The sequence below is a fragment of the Pan paniscus genome, chromosome 21, assembly GCF_029289425.2.
Source record: "Pan paniscus chromosome 21, NHGRI_mPanPan1-v2.0_pri, whole genome shotgun sequence".
Classification (NCBI taxonomy): domain Eukaryota; kingdom Metazoa; phylum Chordata; class Mammalia; order Primates; family Hominidae; genus Pan; species Pan paniscus.
Window position 1 is genome coordinate 52,628,241 of NC_073270.2, and position 16,052 is coordinate 52,644,292.

The window sequence follows — 16,052 nt, forward strand, 5'->3', positions numbered from 1 at the left end:
TCCAAGCACGTCAGGGGCCCAAGAACTTAACCTTCATCAGCTCCTGTAAACTTACAACTGGAATTGAAGACTGTTACAGCTCAAGAGCAAGGGCTTTGGAGTCAGCCAGGCCTGAATTTCATTCCTGGCTCAGCCACTTTCTGCCTTCTTTGAGCTTGGACCTGCTCATTTGTGAAATGAGTGTGCTGACAGCAGCTACCTTGGGGTCTCTCTTGGGGATTACATGAGATAAGGAAGAGTTGGGCATTGGATGAGCTTAAGGTTGCAAATAAAAATATAGGACCCCCGGTTACATTGGAATTTCGGAGACAAAAGAAATACTTTTTAAATATAAGTACGTACAACCAATCGCATAAGACATATACTGCAACTGATTCCTCGTTTCTCTGAAATTCAAATTCACCTGGGTGCCCTGTCTTTTACTGCACTTAAGAAATGACAGTGGTTGATATTGCTTTTGGATTGAAGCATCCTGGGTGTCCCACGGTGGAATTCATAGACATTAGAGAGTGGGTGACGGGCTAGGAAAGGCTGCATAGACTCCAATTAACACAGTTCATTGCCAGGGAGACTAAAAGGGGGGTGGCTATGAGAGGATGGAGTAAGTGGGGTGCCTTGATTTTCGCATGTAGGTGGAGGAGGCTATACCTCTCACTTTCACTAAACCAGTTAAGCTCTTGAGACCTCAGTTTCCTTAGCTGTAAAATGGGTGAAACATAGGGGAGACCCCTGAACCGTTCTCACCTAAATACCACACCAATGGCACTTCCTCATAATTCAGATGTCACCTCCTCAGAGAGGTCTTCCCTGACTGCTCTAGCTAAAATTACCGCCTCTCCTCCACTCCCCAACAGCAGATACATATATTATTTTTCTCCCTGTAACTCTAACTTTCTGAAACTGTCTTGCTTCTTTACTTGGTTATTTGTTTATGGTTTGCCTCTCCATGTGAATGCAAGTTCCGGGAGGGCAGAAAACTAGTCTGTCTTGTTCTAGCTGAGTCTCTCAGGAGTGGTACCTGGCACAGTAGATGCTCAATATATTTTGAATGAATGAATGGGTGGTTGAGTGAACGAATGTTAGTGTCACTATTGAGGTCCTCTCCGAGCCGTCGTTCCTTTCACAGGGGTCATGCCCGGGTTGCAGGGAGGATGTGCTGCCCCGGGGAGGGAGGAGGTGCGGGGTGTCGGTGGGTGGGGAGGAGGCTGGGCCCTGGCCTCTAGGACCGGCGAGAGTGAGCGCGCTCTGCTCGGCTGCAGGCTCAGGAAGCGGCGCGGCGGCAGCTGCTGGGCCAGAGCCCCGCGCCCTGCGTCCAGCCGCCGGGTGTGTGCGCCCGCGTAGCCCAGCGTCGCGCCTCGGCGCCCCCACGCGCCCACGCAGCGGCGCGGGGACCCGGGCGGGGGCAGAGGGAGGGCCCGGCCCAGGGAGGAGAAGGGGCCGGTCCTCCCCGCGCAGGCAGCAGCCGCGGCAGCCCAGGAGGCGGAGGCAGCGGCAACGGCAGAGACAGCAACGTGCCCGCCGCAGTCAGCCCGGCCTCGTCGGACCCGCACCGGCCCGCCCGCCCGCACCGCGTCGGGGCGCCCTCTCCACTGCGCGCGGTGAGTACCGCCCGCGGCGCCCACCCCAGGCCGCCCGCCGGGATTCGCCGGGCGGGGGGAGTTGTTCACCGGGACCCCCTCGCCCTGCGCCTCTTTCCGGCACTCGCCAAGCGGGGCCTCCGCAGCTGTCGGGACGTTCTGGGGCGCACGGGCCTCCCAGGGCCAGGAAGGCACAAGGGCAGAGGGGACAGCAGCAGAGCCCCTCGGGAAAGGCTCTCCCAGGCTCGGGGCCCCAGTTTCCCCATGCGCTTTGGGGCAACGACCCTGAAGTTTGCTCTCCCGCGCGCGGGACAAGTGCATGGCGCGCAGGCGGTGTAGACGCGGCTGGGTCCTTGGCGTTTTGTTCGATTATGGTCCCGGCGGTTCGCGATAAGGGGCGCTCCCCCAGTCCGCAAACTCAAGCCCTCAGGTAGTGTTTATGGGATAACCAAGAAGCAGAGCCAACCGCTGGAATCCCGGCTTGGGGCTGGAACGGCCCGCTGAGCCTTTGCCTTCTAGCTATTGATATATTTCTTTTCAAAAGTCCGTTTGCGCTCGGCCCGCTCTGGTTCAGGTCTGGGGCTTTGAACCCGGGCAGGGAATCCTGGCGCCTGCTGCGGGTAGAGTTGAAACTTAGAAAAGTTTACATCCGAAGGGTGTTTAGAAGGCGGCAAGGATTTCGTTGTAGTGGGAGAAAGTGGGAAATGGAATTGTTTTTCAGTCATGAAGTCTGGAGGTTAAACGGCCGTGCTGGTCCAGGCTCCTTCAATATATTCCTGCCTCCCTCCCCCCCCAGCAATAAATAGTTTATAAGCTCAAGGAATACTAGGAAAGCGTGACTGGTGAACGTACTCCTATCGCAAAATCCTCAGTGCGCTTTTCTCAGCTGTTGAACTGGAAGCGCCTTTTGCAGTGCGAGGTTCCTGCTTCCCCGAAGCCGAGGCTGAGAGTTGACAGCGTGCGCCCTGCCGCGGTCTGAATTCTTTTTAAAAAGCAAGACCGATGCTGCGTTTTTATGGATACCCTTTTCTTTTCTTTCCCCTTCCCCGAAATGCTATGTAATCTTTAATTACTTTTTAAAATATAACGTGGAGGTATAAATCACCCCGGTAAGAGGTACCTTTTAATTACGAGGTGCAGTGGAAGAGGTGAACATTGGAGTCTAGCTGTTAGCGAGGGCGGAGGGGCAGGAGGATGATTTACAAACATCATGTAAGAATTTGAGCACTGAATTATGTTTGAGTTAGGGAGATCCCTTACAAAGGAAATTATAACCAGTGGACAATTGTATTTCAAACCGAATTTATTAATTTCATGAGCCGTTTCTTGATTGAGTGAAATGTCTGTGACCATAATAGATACAGAACTAGTAAGCACCTTACCAGACTATGACCCATTTGTTAGCAACTAACATACACATGTAACCATCCTGCTTACAAAAAAAAAAAAAAAGAGGTACACAAAGAAAGTGGGAGGAGAGAACCTCTTTTTCAAAATAATCTTTGTGAAAGAATCTTTCACAATTTTACTCGATAAATAAATGTTCATTTTTTCCACTTGTCTTTCTTCATCCCCTTAAGCCCCTTCATCCTTTACATATCTTTGCATTTAGACACTCTCACACTTGGGTAAGTTCTTCTATAATTTATATAACAAATAACAAATGATAGTGGTTTGAATCTTGCTTTTGACTAAGCATTAAATTGTGTTTGTATTTAAAAAAATCTCCTTGCCTTCGTAGCAAACTCTTAACTTTTGCCATTGTGAAAAGACCAATGTGGTTAGATCCAGAAGAGCCTGAACTTTTTTTTACTTTAAAGCAGTTTATATGTCCCCATTCTCTTGTAACTTCAGCTTCACAATATCATTCACTATTTTATCTGAAAGGAATTGGCATTTTTCTTTTCTGTCTTAAAATAGCTCACCTGGTGTTGTGACCATGTGTATGAGAATACTCTATAAACACACAAATCAGTTCCCCAATATCAGAAAAACTAAAGGAAATATAAAATAAAAAGATGTGTATCTCAATACTTTAGGATTTTTTTTTAAAGTTTTCATCGCGTAAGTTTTAGAATCTTCTTTTCATGTCTTTTGTGTTGCATTAAACACATCATAAAGAGGTATGATTTGTTGACTTGTTATAGGATTACCATTTGGCAAAAACGCCCAAGACACGCTGTTTCAAATATGTGGTATTACTTCTGCTTTAAATTGCGTGTAAGAGATTGCAAACCTTGTTCCAGATGGATAAATTGATAAAATGCTAGCTGCTGTTGGGAGAATGGAAAAGCCCTCAGCAAAAAGGCTCTGTGGTGTAGCTAAGTACATTTTGAATTAGGGTGAGCAAGCTATGGAGACCCCAGCCGTTTGTGAAAAAATATACACAGTCCAAGCACGTCCACTTTAAGACGTTGTTGGATCCTCCGTGACAAGATGACTCCTTTCCCACAAAGAAGAAACCGTTTCCTTATTTTTTCAGTTACTTTTCCAAAGACAACTTGCATTGGGCGCAAGAGAGCAGAGTTATGCAGAAATCCAACCGTAACCAGCTCAGAGCGAGGACTCATTCTCTCTCCTTCCACCAGATGTTTTTTAGGTGTCCTCAGCTGGAATGCCCAGTTTGAAACTAATTAGGCCAGCAGTAAACTCCTTGTATAATAAAATCGCAGTCCGTAATGGTGAATAAGTGAGGTTCCCAGCCGCTTATGACAGATGCCTTTCTGGGCAGAGAGAGAAGAGAGCCTGTGGCTGTCAGGAGAAAATGAAGGGAGTGGAGGTGCCTTCTTTAGACACATGCCTTTCCTAAATATCCACGCACATCATCTCAGTGTGGAGGAGTGGAAGTTGCGACTGGGGTAGAGTTTTGTCTTTGCTGGGCAGGCCTCCTTCATACAAAGATGCTTGGGGGAGAATAAATTATAAGTATTAGGCAGTGTCTTCAGGTCTTAGGTGTATGCTGTGTGTGTGTGTGCAAAGGCTTGGGGAGAAGGATTGGTGTCACGTGCGGGGCAGGGTAAAAAACTTAACTGCTTCCCACCTGGGCACAAGATGAAAAGAAAGACTGCCTGGCCTGACATAAATTCCTTGGGAGAGAGGAGAACCTGCTCCCCCAGAGACTTTTGATAAAGGGAGAATTCGCCTAATGATGTGGTTCCCCTTATCTGTGAGGTTTGTGAGGGTGAAGGAGTTGGTTAGTCTGTTACCTCCAAAGGCTGGACTTTCTGACTGTTACTAAGACTGGGTTTTGTTGGTGGAAGGAACCGGGTTTTTTGGGTTTTTGTGTTGTTGGTTTTTTTTTTTTTTTTGGTTGTTTTTGTTGTTGTTTTTTTTAGCTAACTGTTCTGAAAAAGGAGCTGGTAGACTGTGCTCAAAAGGAATCTCTTTACAAAGAATTAATCCCAGAGTTAAGAAAACACAGCCTGTTGACAGAAAACACACACACACACACACACACACACACACCACAATTCTTCACTCACTCCCAACCCTCTTCCCTGATCTCCATCCCCCAATATCATAACAGCTTCCTGAATGGCCCACTTCTCCCCACTATCATTTGTGGCAGTTCAAACAGTCCTAAACATACAAAACAAAAAGAAGATTCTGGTAAGAAAACAATTAGCAGAGAATTCGCTGGAGACAATGCTTCGTTTTCACTGTTTGGAGATCGTAACTGGCCTAATGGTGTTTGACTAACACCCTTTTCTAGTCGGAGGAGGATAAACACCCCCTCCGTCAGGTGGTAAATACTTGAAGTGACAGTAACTGAGGCTGCAGACCCACTTGTGTTATTGTAAATGAATCAGAGGGGCAGGACCTTGTTCTTTACGGCGTGTGATTTAAAATCAGTTTTAAGGTACCTGCCAGGTGTATTTAGAGGAAAAGGCATGAAGGAAGCCACAGGCTTATACGTTCATTTTTAGTGCATATTTCTTTTTGTTCATTTTCATCCTATTGAGTTCCTTTGTCATTTCTCTGACTTGCAAATTATACCCTTCTGTTTAATAGTAATGACGAAAATAGCTGCTGTTTATTGAGAACTGGTATACCAGGCCTGCAGTCAGCTCTTCACGTGTCTTTTTAAAGTGGATTCTTGCCGCAACCCCTTGAGTATTATTATCATTATTTCAACTTTGTTAACAAGGAAACTGAGTCGCAGGTCAAATGACCGACACAGGGCCAGACTGAGTGAAAATGAAATCTAGGCTTTTGCTTCTCTGCAAAATATGCCTTATCCATGTGCAATACAAGCTTTGGCTCAAAACATTTCTGCTATCATTTCCTTTGGAGGAAGATGCTGAATTTGGATGGTTTTAAATGCACAGAACACAGTTATTTTCTGAACCTGCCCTGACGTTTTTTGCCACTGTCATTTGAAATGGGGAAACAAAATCATATTAAATATTTAGAAACACAAATACAAACCTCTGTGAGCCATGACCCTTAGCCGGTTGGGTATGGTTCTGTAAAGGAAAATGATGGTTTATTTAAGGGCTAATTTGATTTATTCCTTCGATACTAACACTACGCATTTCAGGTCCTAAAAAGAGTCGATAAATTTACCGGCAGTGGAGAGGCCCTAAAACATTACGGTAGGCGCAGCCCAAGTCAAGTTTACCGGAAGGTGCTGGATCGCTATGGGTGGGTGTTGTTTCGGGGTTAGATTTTAAACATTTGGAGAGCAAAGAATAATTTGGAACAGGTGGTGCCGAGAGTCAGGTAGCTGGAATGATTTATCTTTGCCTCTTTGAACGTTAAGGGAGGCCACTGGTTGCCTGAATCTGGAACCAGCAGGCTGCGGGTCGGTGGGGGCTGAGAGACTCGTCTTTGGGACAGAATTTGGCAGGATCCAGGGGCTTCGTCAGCGCTGTCATCGCCTTTGGATGATAGTAGTCAGAACACAGTTGTGCCTGCTCGTGCATTTTTGAAAAGTCTGCCTCTGCCTTCAGATATATGCAGAAATCTAAAACAGGAACTTAGATGCGGGGCAATGCCAATTTAAACATCTTTAAAAATGAACAAAGTATGTAATAGAGGTTAGAAACTCTTTTGTCATTTGGTATCAATAGTGTTGTGTCAGTAACATGAAAATGTGTGTAATTTCAATGGCATTGCACTTTCTTCTTTTTTCCTTTTGAGTATCTAGTAAAGTTACATTTTTTAAAAGTCTGTGTTCCCAGATGTAATAGATACGAACGTATCTACTTGCAGTCATTCAGAGGAGAATTGTCAACTCTCTGCTAATGTAACTAAAGGAAAAATGATAAAATCAACATATTTTTCCCCAAAGAACGAGGAACTGGAGGGTTTGACTACTGTATATGGCAACTTACTTTTGTCTCGCGTCAGCTAAATCTGTCAGTTCCCCTTTCTTTTCTATTCATCTCCCAAGAATGGCCTTTCATAACTGAAATACACGTGTATTAGCCAAAAGACATTTTAATTTTGTAAAGAAAAATCATGCCAGAGACAGCCGGGTCTGTTTCAACCATTATTGTTTCTGCAGCATGCATACTTTGGGTTTCATGGTAAGATGTGGGTTTGTCAAGAAAGAAAATTACAGCAAGAAGCTATGCTGAAAATATATACACTTCTGTTTAAGAAATGAGAAAAACACAGAAAAATTCCACACAGTAATTGCTTTTACGTGAGTTTTAAATGTCATTGTTTGACTTATGTCAAAAAGCCCCCTTAGCCAGTTCTCTCATACTCCGTTACCAAATATCTCACCTTAAAAACAGCAAATGTTGGACTTCATTTTGATGATCTTTGAGGCTTTCAGAGATATCCTTAGTCCTAGTGGAAACATTCCAAATTTTTAGATTGTGCAGGCCATTTTTTTAAGGTTACTTAGATATCGATTTTATTTTCTTGACCCAAAATGAGAAAACACGGGGAATTCTCAAAAGCTTTTTACAGGCTGCTATTATGAGAAGAGAAGCCAAACCAACATGTATTAGGTCATGCGCTTGAAGTGCATAAATAAGCCCTATGAAGGTCACCAAACAGGGTGAAAACCACTAGTTCTCGTTACCTTGGCCAACTCTAAATTCCTGCCTGTTAGACGTGTTTGGTTGAAGTGGACGCAGAAAGCGGGTTTCTGAGCCCGTGGTTGAAAGATCTCAATTTGACTTGGGTCCTCAAGGCATCTTTGTGGTAAAGGGAGATAGGAAAGCTGAAATTCTGGTCTCCTCCCCATGGCTCCCTCTCACGGTTCCGGAGAAAAAGCAGGTACTGGGGCCTTCTCTTACTCCAAAGCAGATGTTTCCTACCTGGTATTCGGATATGCGGAAGTCAGAAGCTGAAAATAAAATGAAATGAAAATGTTCCTTCTGGTCAGTTTCTTCACCTCCCATTCCCTTCCTATAGTCACTTTGTGGTTAAGGTATTCATGGTTTCCAAAACAATTTTTTGTTCCCACTATGTTTTCTAGCATTTAAGATGCAAGGTATAAGTACACACCTTTAAATCTCTATTGATTGGCAGCTTCCTGAAATACAGAATCAGAGAGCGTGTCCACCACGTCCTGAGTTTGGTACCAACCCAGGTGCTGATGGAAATTCCAAGTAGGGAGAAAACGTCCTCTTGGGAGAGGCAGGGTGTCAGCGCAAAGAGGTTATTTTCTTTTGTGGGTGTGTATTATTTGCACATATCAGGACTTTTGTTTCAGGGTGTTCTAGAAACATTGATCTCTCCAGCAAAGTTCTGCGTGTCCTTCTTGGTTGGGAAGGGAGTGGAGAGGAAGGAGCCCTGAGGAGAATCGTGCACCTCTGGCCTTTTGTGTGACTCCTAGAGTAGAGGGAAGCCTCCGCTGCTCGGAAGGTGTCACGTGGTATAACAAGTTGTGACTTGTGCCTGTGTTGTCAACAGAGGTTTAGCCCCGTCCAGACATGAAAAAGAATGGAGCCCCGAAGATGATTCACCTCCAGTCTGCGATGGGCCCAAGCTGTCCAGTGCTCTCCTCTTGCTAAATAGACCATACTCCCTGGAGGAGTTAATGGCTGGGGTGTGGAGAGAAGAGGGGTAGGAGGGGAGAAAGAATGCCTTAAACTCAGCAAATGTCTAAAACGCTCAAAATGTCTCAGCATTGCTCAGGCACCCACAAGAAAGACAAACTGATAAAAGGACATAGAATCAGGCTTTTTTTGAGGGGGAAGCACAGAGAGGTTGGGGGATTGCTAGAGGTTTGATCTAGAGTGGACAATTTTTCTAACACCTTGGGACCCCCGGGGCACCTTGAGGAACCCGATTTTGGAAATGTCTTCCTGTAGCCTTGCTGTCATTCCTTTGTGCTTATTTTTAGTGAATTAGTTTTGGGGATTTTCTTTTGTTTTTAAGAAAACACAGAGTTGTAAGACTTGTTTGGGAATCACAGGTTTTATTGAACACTTATTATTTATTGAATATTTATTATGTCCCAGGCATTGTGCTGTGGAAATACTTTATATGTTTTGTCTCCAAATGGCAGTAGATGGAACGTGCTGTTATTATTATTTCTATTTTACAGATGTGGAAACTGAGTCTGGAGAGTAACTTGTCCAGGATCACATGGCTTATGCCAGAGCCAGGATTAAACCCAGTTTTGATTCCTAACCACTAGGATGTCCAGCCTGCTCCCTTGGTATAACAAGAACTTCCCTTTCTCCATCTGTCTGCCCTGGAGAGCTAGATTTTAAAGTCATTTTCCACTTGCATTGCCTTATGGATATTTATTGATGGTTAGGTACAAAAATCAGGTTGAGAAAGTAAGAGACGCCAGCAGATTCTCACAAGATTTTGAATCTGCCCTTGTAGAAATGAATGAATGTTTCAAGCTGGACCTATGGAAATGGTCGTAGCATCACTGCAGTTAGTGGCCTAAGCCATTGCTTACAGCTGCTCTTGCCCTATAACCGCAGAGTTGAACAGCCGTACTACAAAGACCATACGGCCTGCAAAGACTATCTGGCCCTTTACAGAAAAAGTTTGCTGACCTCTAAGCTATTGCAATATGACAAGACAATCCTTGTAGACCAGAAATAACATGCACTTGGGACATTTCGTATACCATTTCAATGATTTATTATTTATCAAGTGCCTCCAATGTGCTTGACACATTGCACAGTGATAGGGGAAAATTACAAGTGACTTCATTCCTTCATCCATTTACTTAACGACACTTATTTAGCTGTGTTCTGGGCCGTTTACTGGAGAGCCAGAGGTGAGAAGGACCAAATCCAGCATCTCCGGTAGGAGGATCCCAATGTGTTCTCACCAGTATCCCATGGCCTCTTCTTTCCTGAGGGTGCAGAGGGTGTTGACATGACTTTTTGAGCTTTCTAATGTTTGAGCAGCACAATGGAAGCAACACCTCAGTCTGTAGACCCTCACCCACAGAAGCTATGCCTGGTTCAGTAAGAGCAGTGCCTCGGCTTCTGCACCTGAAACCGCACTAGGCATATAGGACTTACCAGTGCCCCACGCTTACTCAGCCGACAGCAACTCTCTGCTTCCCTCAATGCGTTGTGCAGAATGAGGAGGAACGTAGAGAATCAGACTTCCCGAACCTCAGCCTGGGTACTGACTTTCAGCCTCGAGATTAAGAGCTTGAGTCCAGGAGCCAGGCTGCTCAGGTTACACTTCCCTCAGTGTTAACGTACTCCTGTGTTTAGCTTGGGGGTAAGTTACCAGACTTTTCAGTGCCTCAGTTTCTTCGTCTGTAAAGCAGGGTGAATAATAACGCACCTTCCTCAGAAAGCTATCGTGGAGATTGAGTTAATAAACATGAAGTGTTTGGAACTACGGCTGGCAAGTGGTATGAATTATATCAGTGTCAGCTACAGTTATTATTATTATTTATGAATTTGACCCAAAGCAAATTACTTAGACTCTTTGGGATGATAATAATAATAGTAACAACAATAATAAAATAACTTTTCATAGTGCCATTGTGAGAATATAAATGAGGCGATACATGGAAAACACTTAGCTTTGCTACACTGCCTGCCTCCATTCAATGTTCAATGAGCTAGCTATTGAGATTATGGGGAACTGCGCACTGGATCAGTGTGGTATCTATAAGCTATTGATCAGTTGAGTCATTTTAGGTATCGAGAGAATGTTGGGCAGTGGTCGATAGCACAGGCCCTGGACTCAGACAGATCTGGTCTGAGCCTGAGTCAGTCCATCACTCACGGGCTGCCATCTCCAGCAGGGGTCTGACCCTCTCAACGTCCCAGACATCGGAGACAGCAGTTAACTGTTCCTGGGGTGGTTGGGAGGCTTAAAAGAGTGGCTGGCACAGCGAGCACAGAGCAGGGTGTTTGGCACATAGTAAGCACTCAATAAATGGTAGCTTGTATTATTATCACCCCCATTTCTTGCTGTACTCCCACCCCCAAGAAAGCACTGAACATTAGTAAATTTTAATTTGAAAATAAAAGAACACATTTTAAAACTGCCAAACAGATTTAAAATAATATTCATTACACAAAATTAAAATATTCTATTAAAGCCAGACTTTGGGCTCAGACCAAATTTTTATAACCCAAGCTTAAAGGCCAGGGAGTCCCCCAGCCACAATGGGGACATTGTGATTGAACTTGAGACTTCAACGCTGCTATTGAGCAGTCTTTGAAATGCACGTTTCCCCTAAAATAAAAGGGAAGTAATGGGAAGGAAAAAAATGAGGTTCCTGCTCCCCTCAACAAGCCTTAATGAATTGGAAAAGAAAAACAAAATATTTCTCATTTTTCTCCTGCTACTCGATCCTGCCAAAGACGCACGGCCCCTCCTAACCCTGGCTTTGAATGGTGCCCACTCAGAACCTTCCAGATCTGATATGCTATACGAGCAAACCTAATCTAAGTTGTAACATTGTAGTCTTCACCAGGTTTTACAGATGGCGGAGTGTATCACTGGGAATCCAGAATGGGGAGCCCAAATTCCTAGGTTCAAGTCCTAGTTCTGCCTCAGTTTCCCTATTCACAAAACAGAGATATTCCTCCTACTGCATAAAGTGGTGGTGGGAGTCTGAACGGTTAGCTCTCCCCATGGATGTTTTAATCTTCTGCTGTTACCTAATGAATGAAACTTGCCCTGAGTTCTGGGACTTTGAAAAATTAAAGTATACAGGTATGCCTCTGAGAGTTACAAATAAAAAAAAGTCTATTCAGGGAGGAGAATGGAGGAGGGAAGAAGGAGACATAAAAATGGCTCACAGGAGTTATTATGTGACAGACACTTTCACAAAGCTCATTTAATCCTCTCAAAAAAAAAATCCATGATATAGATGTGTCCATTTAACAAACATGGAAACAGAGACTTGGACAGATCAAGTGACTGCCCAGCGGCATTCCATTCCAGGTCTGTGTGACCCAAAGCATGGGCCTGTTGTACCACATGACCCACAGCCCTCCTGGAACAAGGTCACAAACAATCATGGTGGACTGGAGAGACTCCCCTGACCAATCAGTTATTTATGATCTATTCTTACATTTCAATAGCATCCTTCATCCTCAATGAGCCTGAGCTGCTGTGGCCTTTTACCCCACATTCCATTGAGAACCAGTAGATTTTTTCTTGAACAGCACATGGAAAAAGTAACGTAAGTGGGTTGCAAAATCCTTTTCTGGATGAACTCCTTCAAGAATCCCTGCCATTTCTTGCCAACCAGAATGAAGTGACTTCCTCCTCAGACCAGGCCAGGCCCTTGGCTATGGTGTGGGACCATGAGACAGAGTTGTCTGAGGCTGGGCAGCTCCTGGAGAGGGTATGGGGTCCCCTCTATCGCCAACCTGCTGTGTGTCTTCGGGCAGATCACAAGAGCCCTCTGAGCCCCAATCTCCTCATCAGCCCATGGAGCAGACACCTTCTATATGAGATTTGTTATATGACTTAAATAAAATGACAGTGGAATACTTAGGGTACTGTGGAATTGGACCCATTCCCAGGAGTACTCAAAGAAAGGGGAGAAAATGAAAGTTACTTGCCCTAGGCACATTCCTTACTGTTCTTCAGGTAGCTACCGTTTGGGGACTTTAGACATTCTGGAAGAGTCTGTTAGTCTCTGAAGGGCAGACTTCTTTTTAATGATGTGGACACCCTTTGCACATTAACTTGAAATGTACATGAACATTTTTTTCTTTAGAGTTCTGTCTCTATCTTATTATGCATTTGGAAAAGATATAAAAAGCATTTGAAACAAATGGTTTTACAATTTTTTACTGCTTAAGACAAAAATGGTTTAAAAACCAAGTCCATCAAGTAATTGATAGCAAAAGTGGCACACAGCCATGGCAGAGTTCATGAAAGTTTCAGAAACACGAATCTGATGATATGAAGTTTTCCCTGTGATCTATTCATTTAAAATAAAACATTTTAGTTTTAAAACTCATCCCCGCAGGCTGCCTACGACAAATTCCACCCAAATACCCAGAACCTTTTACTAACCAGAATTGCAATGCTGTGCTGTTTTCAGGGGAATAAAATGAAACAAATGCAGTCTCTTAGGAACATTGGTAAAGTCGTGTCAGAGTACATCAGTGTCCAGGCACATCTAGTCTGTGTCTTGTATCTTTGAAAGAAGAATAACTAACCTTTGGATGACTGTAATGTTGATAAAAAATAATCTCTGAGGGCTAACTTTATGCCGGGATATGTTCCGAAAGATTATAGGCATTAACTCATTTATTCCTTGCAATAATTCTACAATGAAAGTACTGTTACTATTCCCAGTTTAAGTGAGAAAAGTAAGACACAGAGAGGCCAAGTGACTTGTTCAAGGTCACCCAGCAAGTGCAGGGGTAGAGCCAGGCTTTGTATGTGGGAGTATGGTTCTAGAGTTTGTCTTCATAACCCCTGACTTCCCTGATTCTTTAACCACCATAAAAAATTAAACTCTTTGACCCTCACTTACTTGCACAATGAATTAATTAAGGACAGGCATGAGAAGGGGCTGAAAGCGATGTTAAATCTCAATTATAATTTTTCACTTTCTTACAAGGATGTATTTGCGTATTCCATTATCTTTAGGGTACAGTACACTACAGAAGCCAGTCTCTCCACATTCAAATCCACAGTCTACCACTTACTAGCCTTGGGCTTCCTTCACCTCTGTCAGCCTCAGTTTCCCCATTGATGACATGAAAATAACGGACTCTGCATAACAAATGCATTGAAGACCATGAGACACACACAGTGATTGTTAAAAGCTATTGATTACCTGTGGAAGAAAAATTAAGTCTAGAAATCATATCTTCCTACAGGGCACAAATGCAGTTTGGTATAGTTTGGAGTGAAAAAGAAGGGAAAACTGCCTGAGCTGTGAGGTTCAAGCTGGAAAATAGCTCAGGTTTTTCCAGATGCCTTAAGACTGAGCCAAAGAGACCGGCTTTCCATGTCTCCACATGAGAAGTTACCGAGCTAAGTCCTCAACAGGCAGCCTACAAGCCATCGATGTTAGAATCTGTCCAGGTGAGGAAGCAGCAGCCTGCGGGAGGGTCTTGCCCATGGCCACGTGGCCAGTCTGTGGCAGAGTGGGGACTCCCCACCCTGTTTCAAGACGAGTGAGGGATCTTGGGTAGCATGGGTCAGAGGCGGAGAGGAACACATAAAAAGAAGCGTGAGGCCAGGCGCAGTGGCTCACACACGTAACCCCAGCGCTTTGGGAGGCCAAGGCAGGCGGATTGCTTGAAGTCAGAAGTTCGAGACCAGCCTGGCCAACATGGTGAAATCCCATGTCTACTAAAAATAAAACAATTAGCCAGGTATGGTGGCCCGCGTCTGTAGTCCCAGCTACTGGAGAGGCTGAGGCAGGAGAGTTGCTTGAGCCCAGGAGGTGGAGGTTGCAGTGAGCCGAGATGGTGCCACTGCCAGCCTGGGTGACAGAGGGAGACTCCATCTGAAAACAAACAAACAAACAACAAACAAGTGTGCCTGGAGCGACTGTCTATGCAAACTCTGACATCAGCTCTAGGCTCTAGTTTCATGGTTTTCATTTTATTTCTTGTTCCCTTCTTTACATTGGGGAAAATGTGTTTTTCTCTAGAAGCAACTACCTGGTTCTCAGTGGCAAGGTGCGCAGACTTTCTGGGTCTTCCGTTCACCTTTCTCCTCCACTGTGCCTCCCGCTTCCATTTCCTCTTCAGTATGGAAACGGCACTTATTTATTCATTCATTCAAAAATATGTATTGAGCACCTGCTGTGTGCCAGGCCCTACTCTGGACGTGGGGAATGCAGTCAAGAACAAAAATGACCAGTCTCCTTCCTTGTGGAGCCACAGTTAAGTAGGAGAGAGAAAATAAACATATATGTATATAAGGTACGCAGAATATCAAATGATAAGTCCATGGAGAAAAAAGGTCAAGAGAAGGTGACGAGAACATGCCCAGGGGAGGCGAGAGGAATGCAGCGCTGAAGGAATGTGGGAGAACATTCTAGAAAGAAGCGGTAGCAAGGACAAAAGTCCTGAGTTGGGAGCAGTCAGTGAACAAGGAGGGCAGGGAAGATGAGGCCAGTTCTGGTAGGGCCTTGCTGAGAGAATCCAGCTGCCGTTCTGCGTCAATCAGTCATGTCCAGAGTCAAAATTATCGTAATTTAAAAATGATTTTTCAAAGTACATAGAGCCTAAATCTGAAATCAATGACTGCAACCACAGATACCCAGAGAACCCAAACAGGTAAGAATTAGTGGAGTAGGTATGCTAATAGCAGGACTCCACCCGGTGCCATTCAGGAATGGTCTCCGTGTTGCTAGGTGTTCTGATTTTTCAAAATCTGAATTTTTAAGAGAAATGTCCCACTTTTAAAATCACCATGAGGAACCACCAGAAATATACCTCCAGGCTCATAGTGTACGATCCCTCTCCCAAACATCGACACAGACCCTGGGAATCAAATTTCAGTGAAAAGGCACTAAGCCTGTCTCCCGCACTGTTTTTTTTTTTTTTTTTTTTTTACCAATTCCTGACCAGAAAGGATGCCAAGAGATGCTAAAAATTGTTTCCAGGAAAAAGTAGGACTTGAATCTCATGGGGATGAGGCTGAGACTTCTTCCAAGGAGCAATCAGCTTGCTTCATTATTATGTCTTTCTCAGGAGTTTTTCCTGATCTCCGCTCATCATGGGGAAAGGCAAGATGGTCCAAATCTATCCTCCTTCGGGTTTTCATTAGTTTCTTGATGATGATTATTATGTCATCTGGGGTTGATTTAAGAGTGGTGAAATGTTTGCAGGTCTCATAAATGGTTGTCAGCCACTGTTTAGAATGGCAAAGAACTTCTTGTGTTGTTCCCATTGCAAGGAGTGGGGTGATAGTTTCCAATGGCTACAGACAAAAGGGGGATAGTGGGTTCTGAAGCCTTTTACAAGAGGAGATTGGAAAGTTGAGTAATTCAATGGGGGTGCAGGTGGGAGGCAGTAAGGAAAGCTCCAGGAGCTTTTTAAGACCTGAGATGCCTACATTGACAATACTGAAATCATCGTCGGCCTCCCC

The 16,052-nt window shown here is 44.5% G+C and overlaps 1 protein-coding gene across 2 annotated transcripts in view; it reads left to right on the plus strand.

The window, feature by feature from the left end:
* The first annotated feature begins 1,410 nt into the window (after window positions 1–1,410).
* EYA2 (EYA transcriptional coactivator and phosphatase 2) overlaps window positions 1,411–16,052 on the plus strand; it is a 293,763-nt gene continuing 279,121 nt past the window's right edge. Inside the window, exon 1 of one of the 2 annotated variants that reach the window (XM_003826012.3) lies at window positions 1,411–1,598. The gene's annotated coding sequence lies outside the window, so the exon portion shown is untranslated. The remainder of the gene's footprint in view (window positions 1,599–16,052) is intronic. The other variant, XM_034947752.2, reaches the window with a different exon arrangement.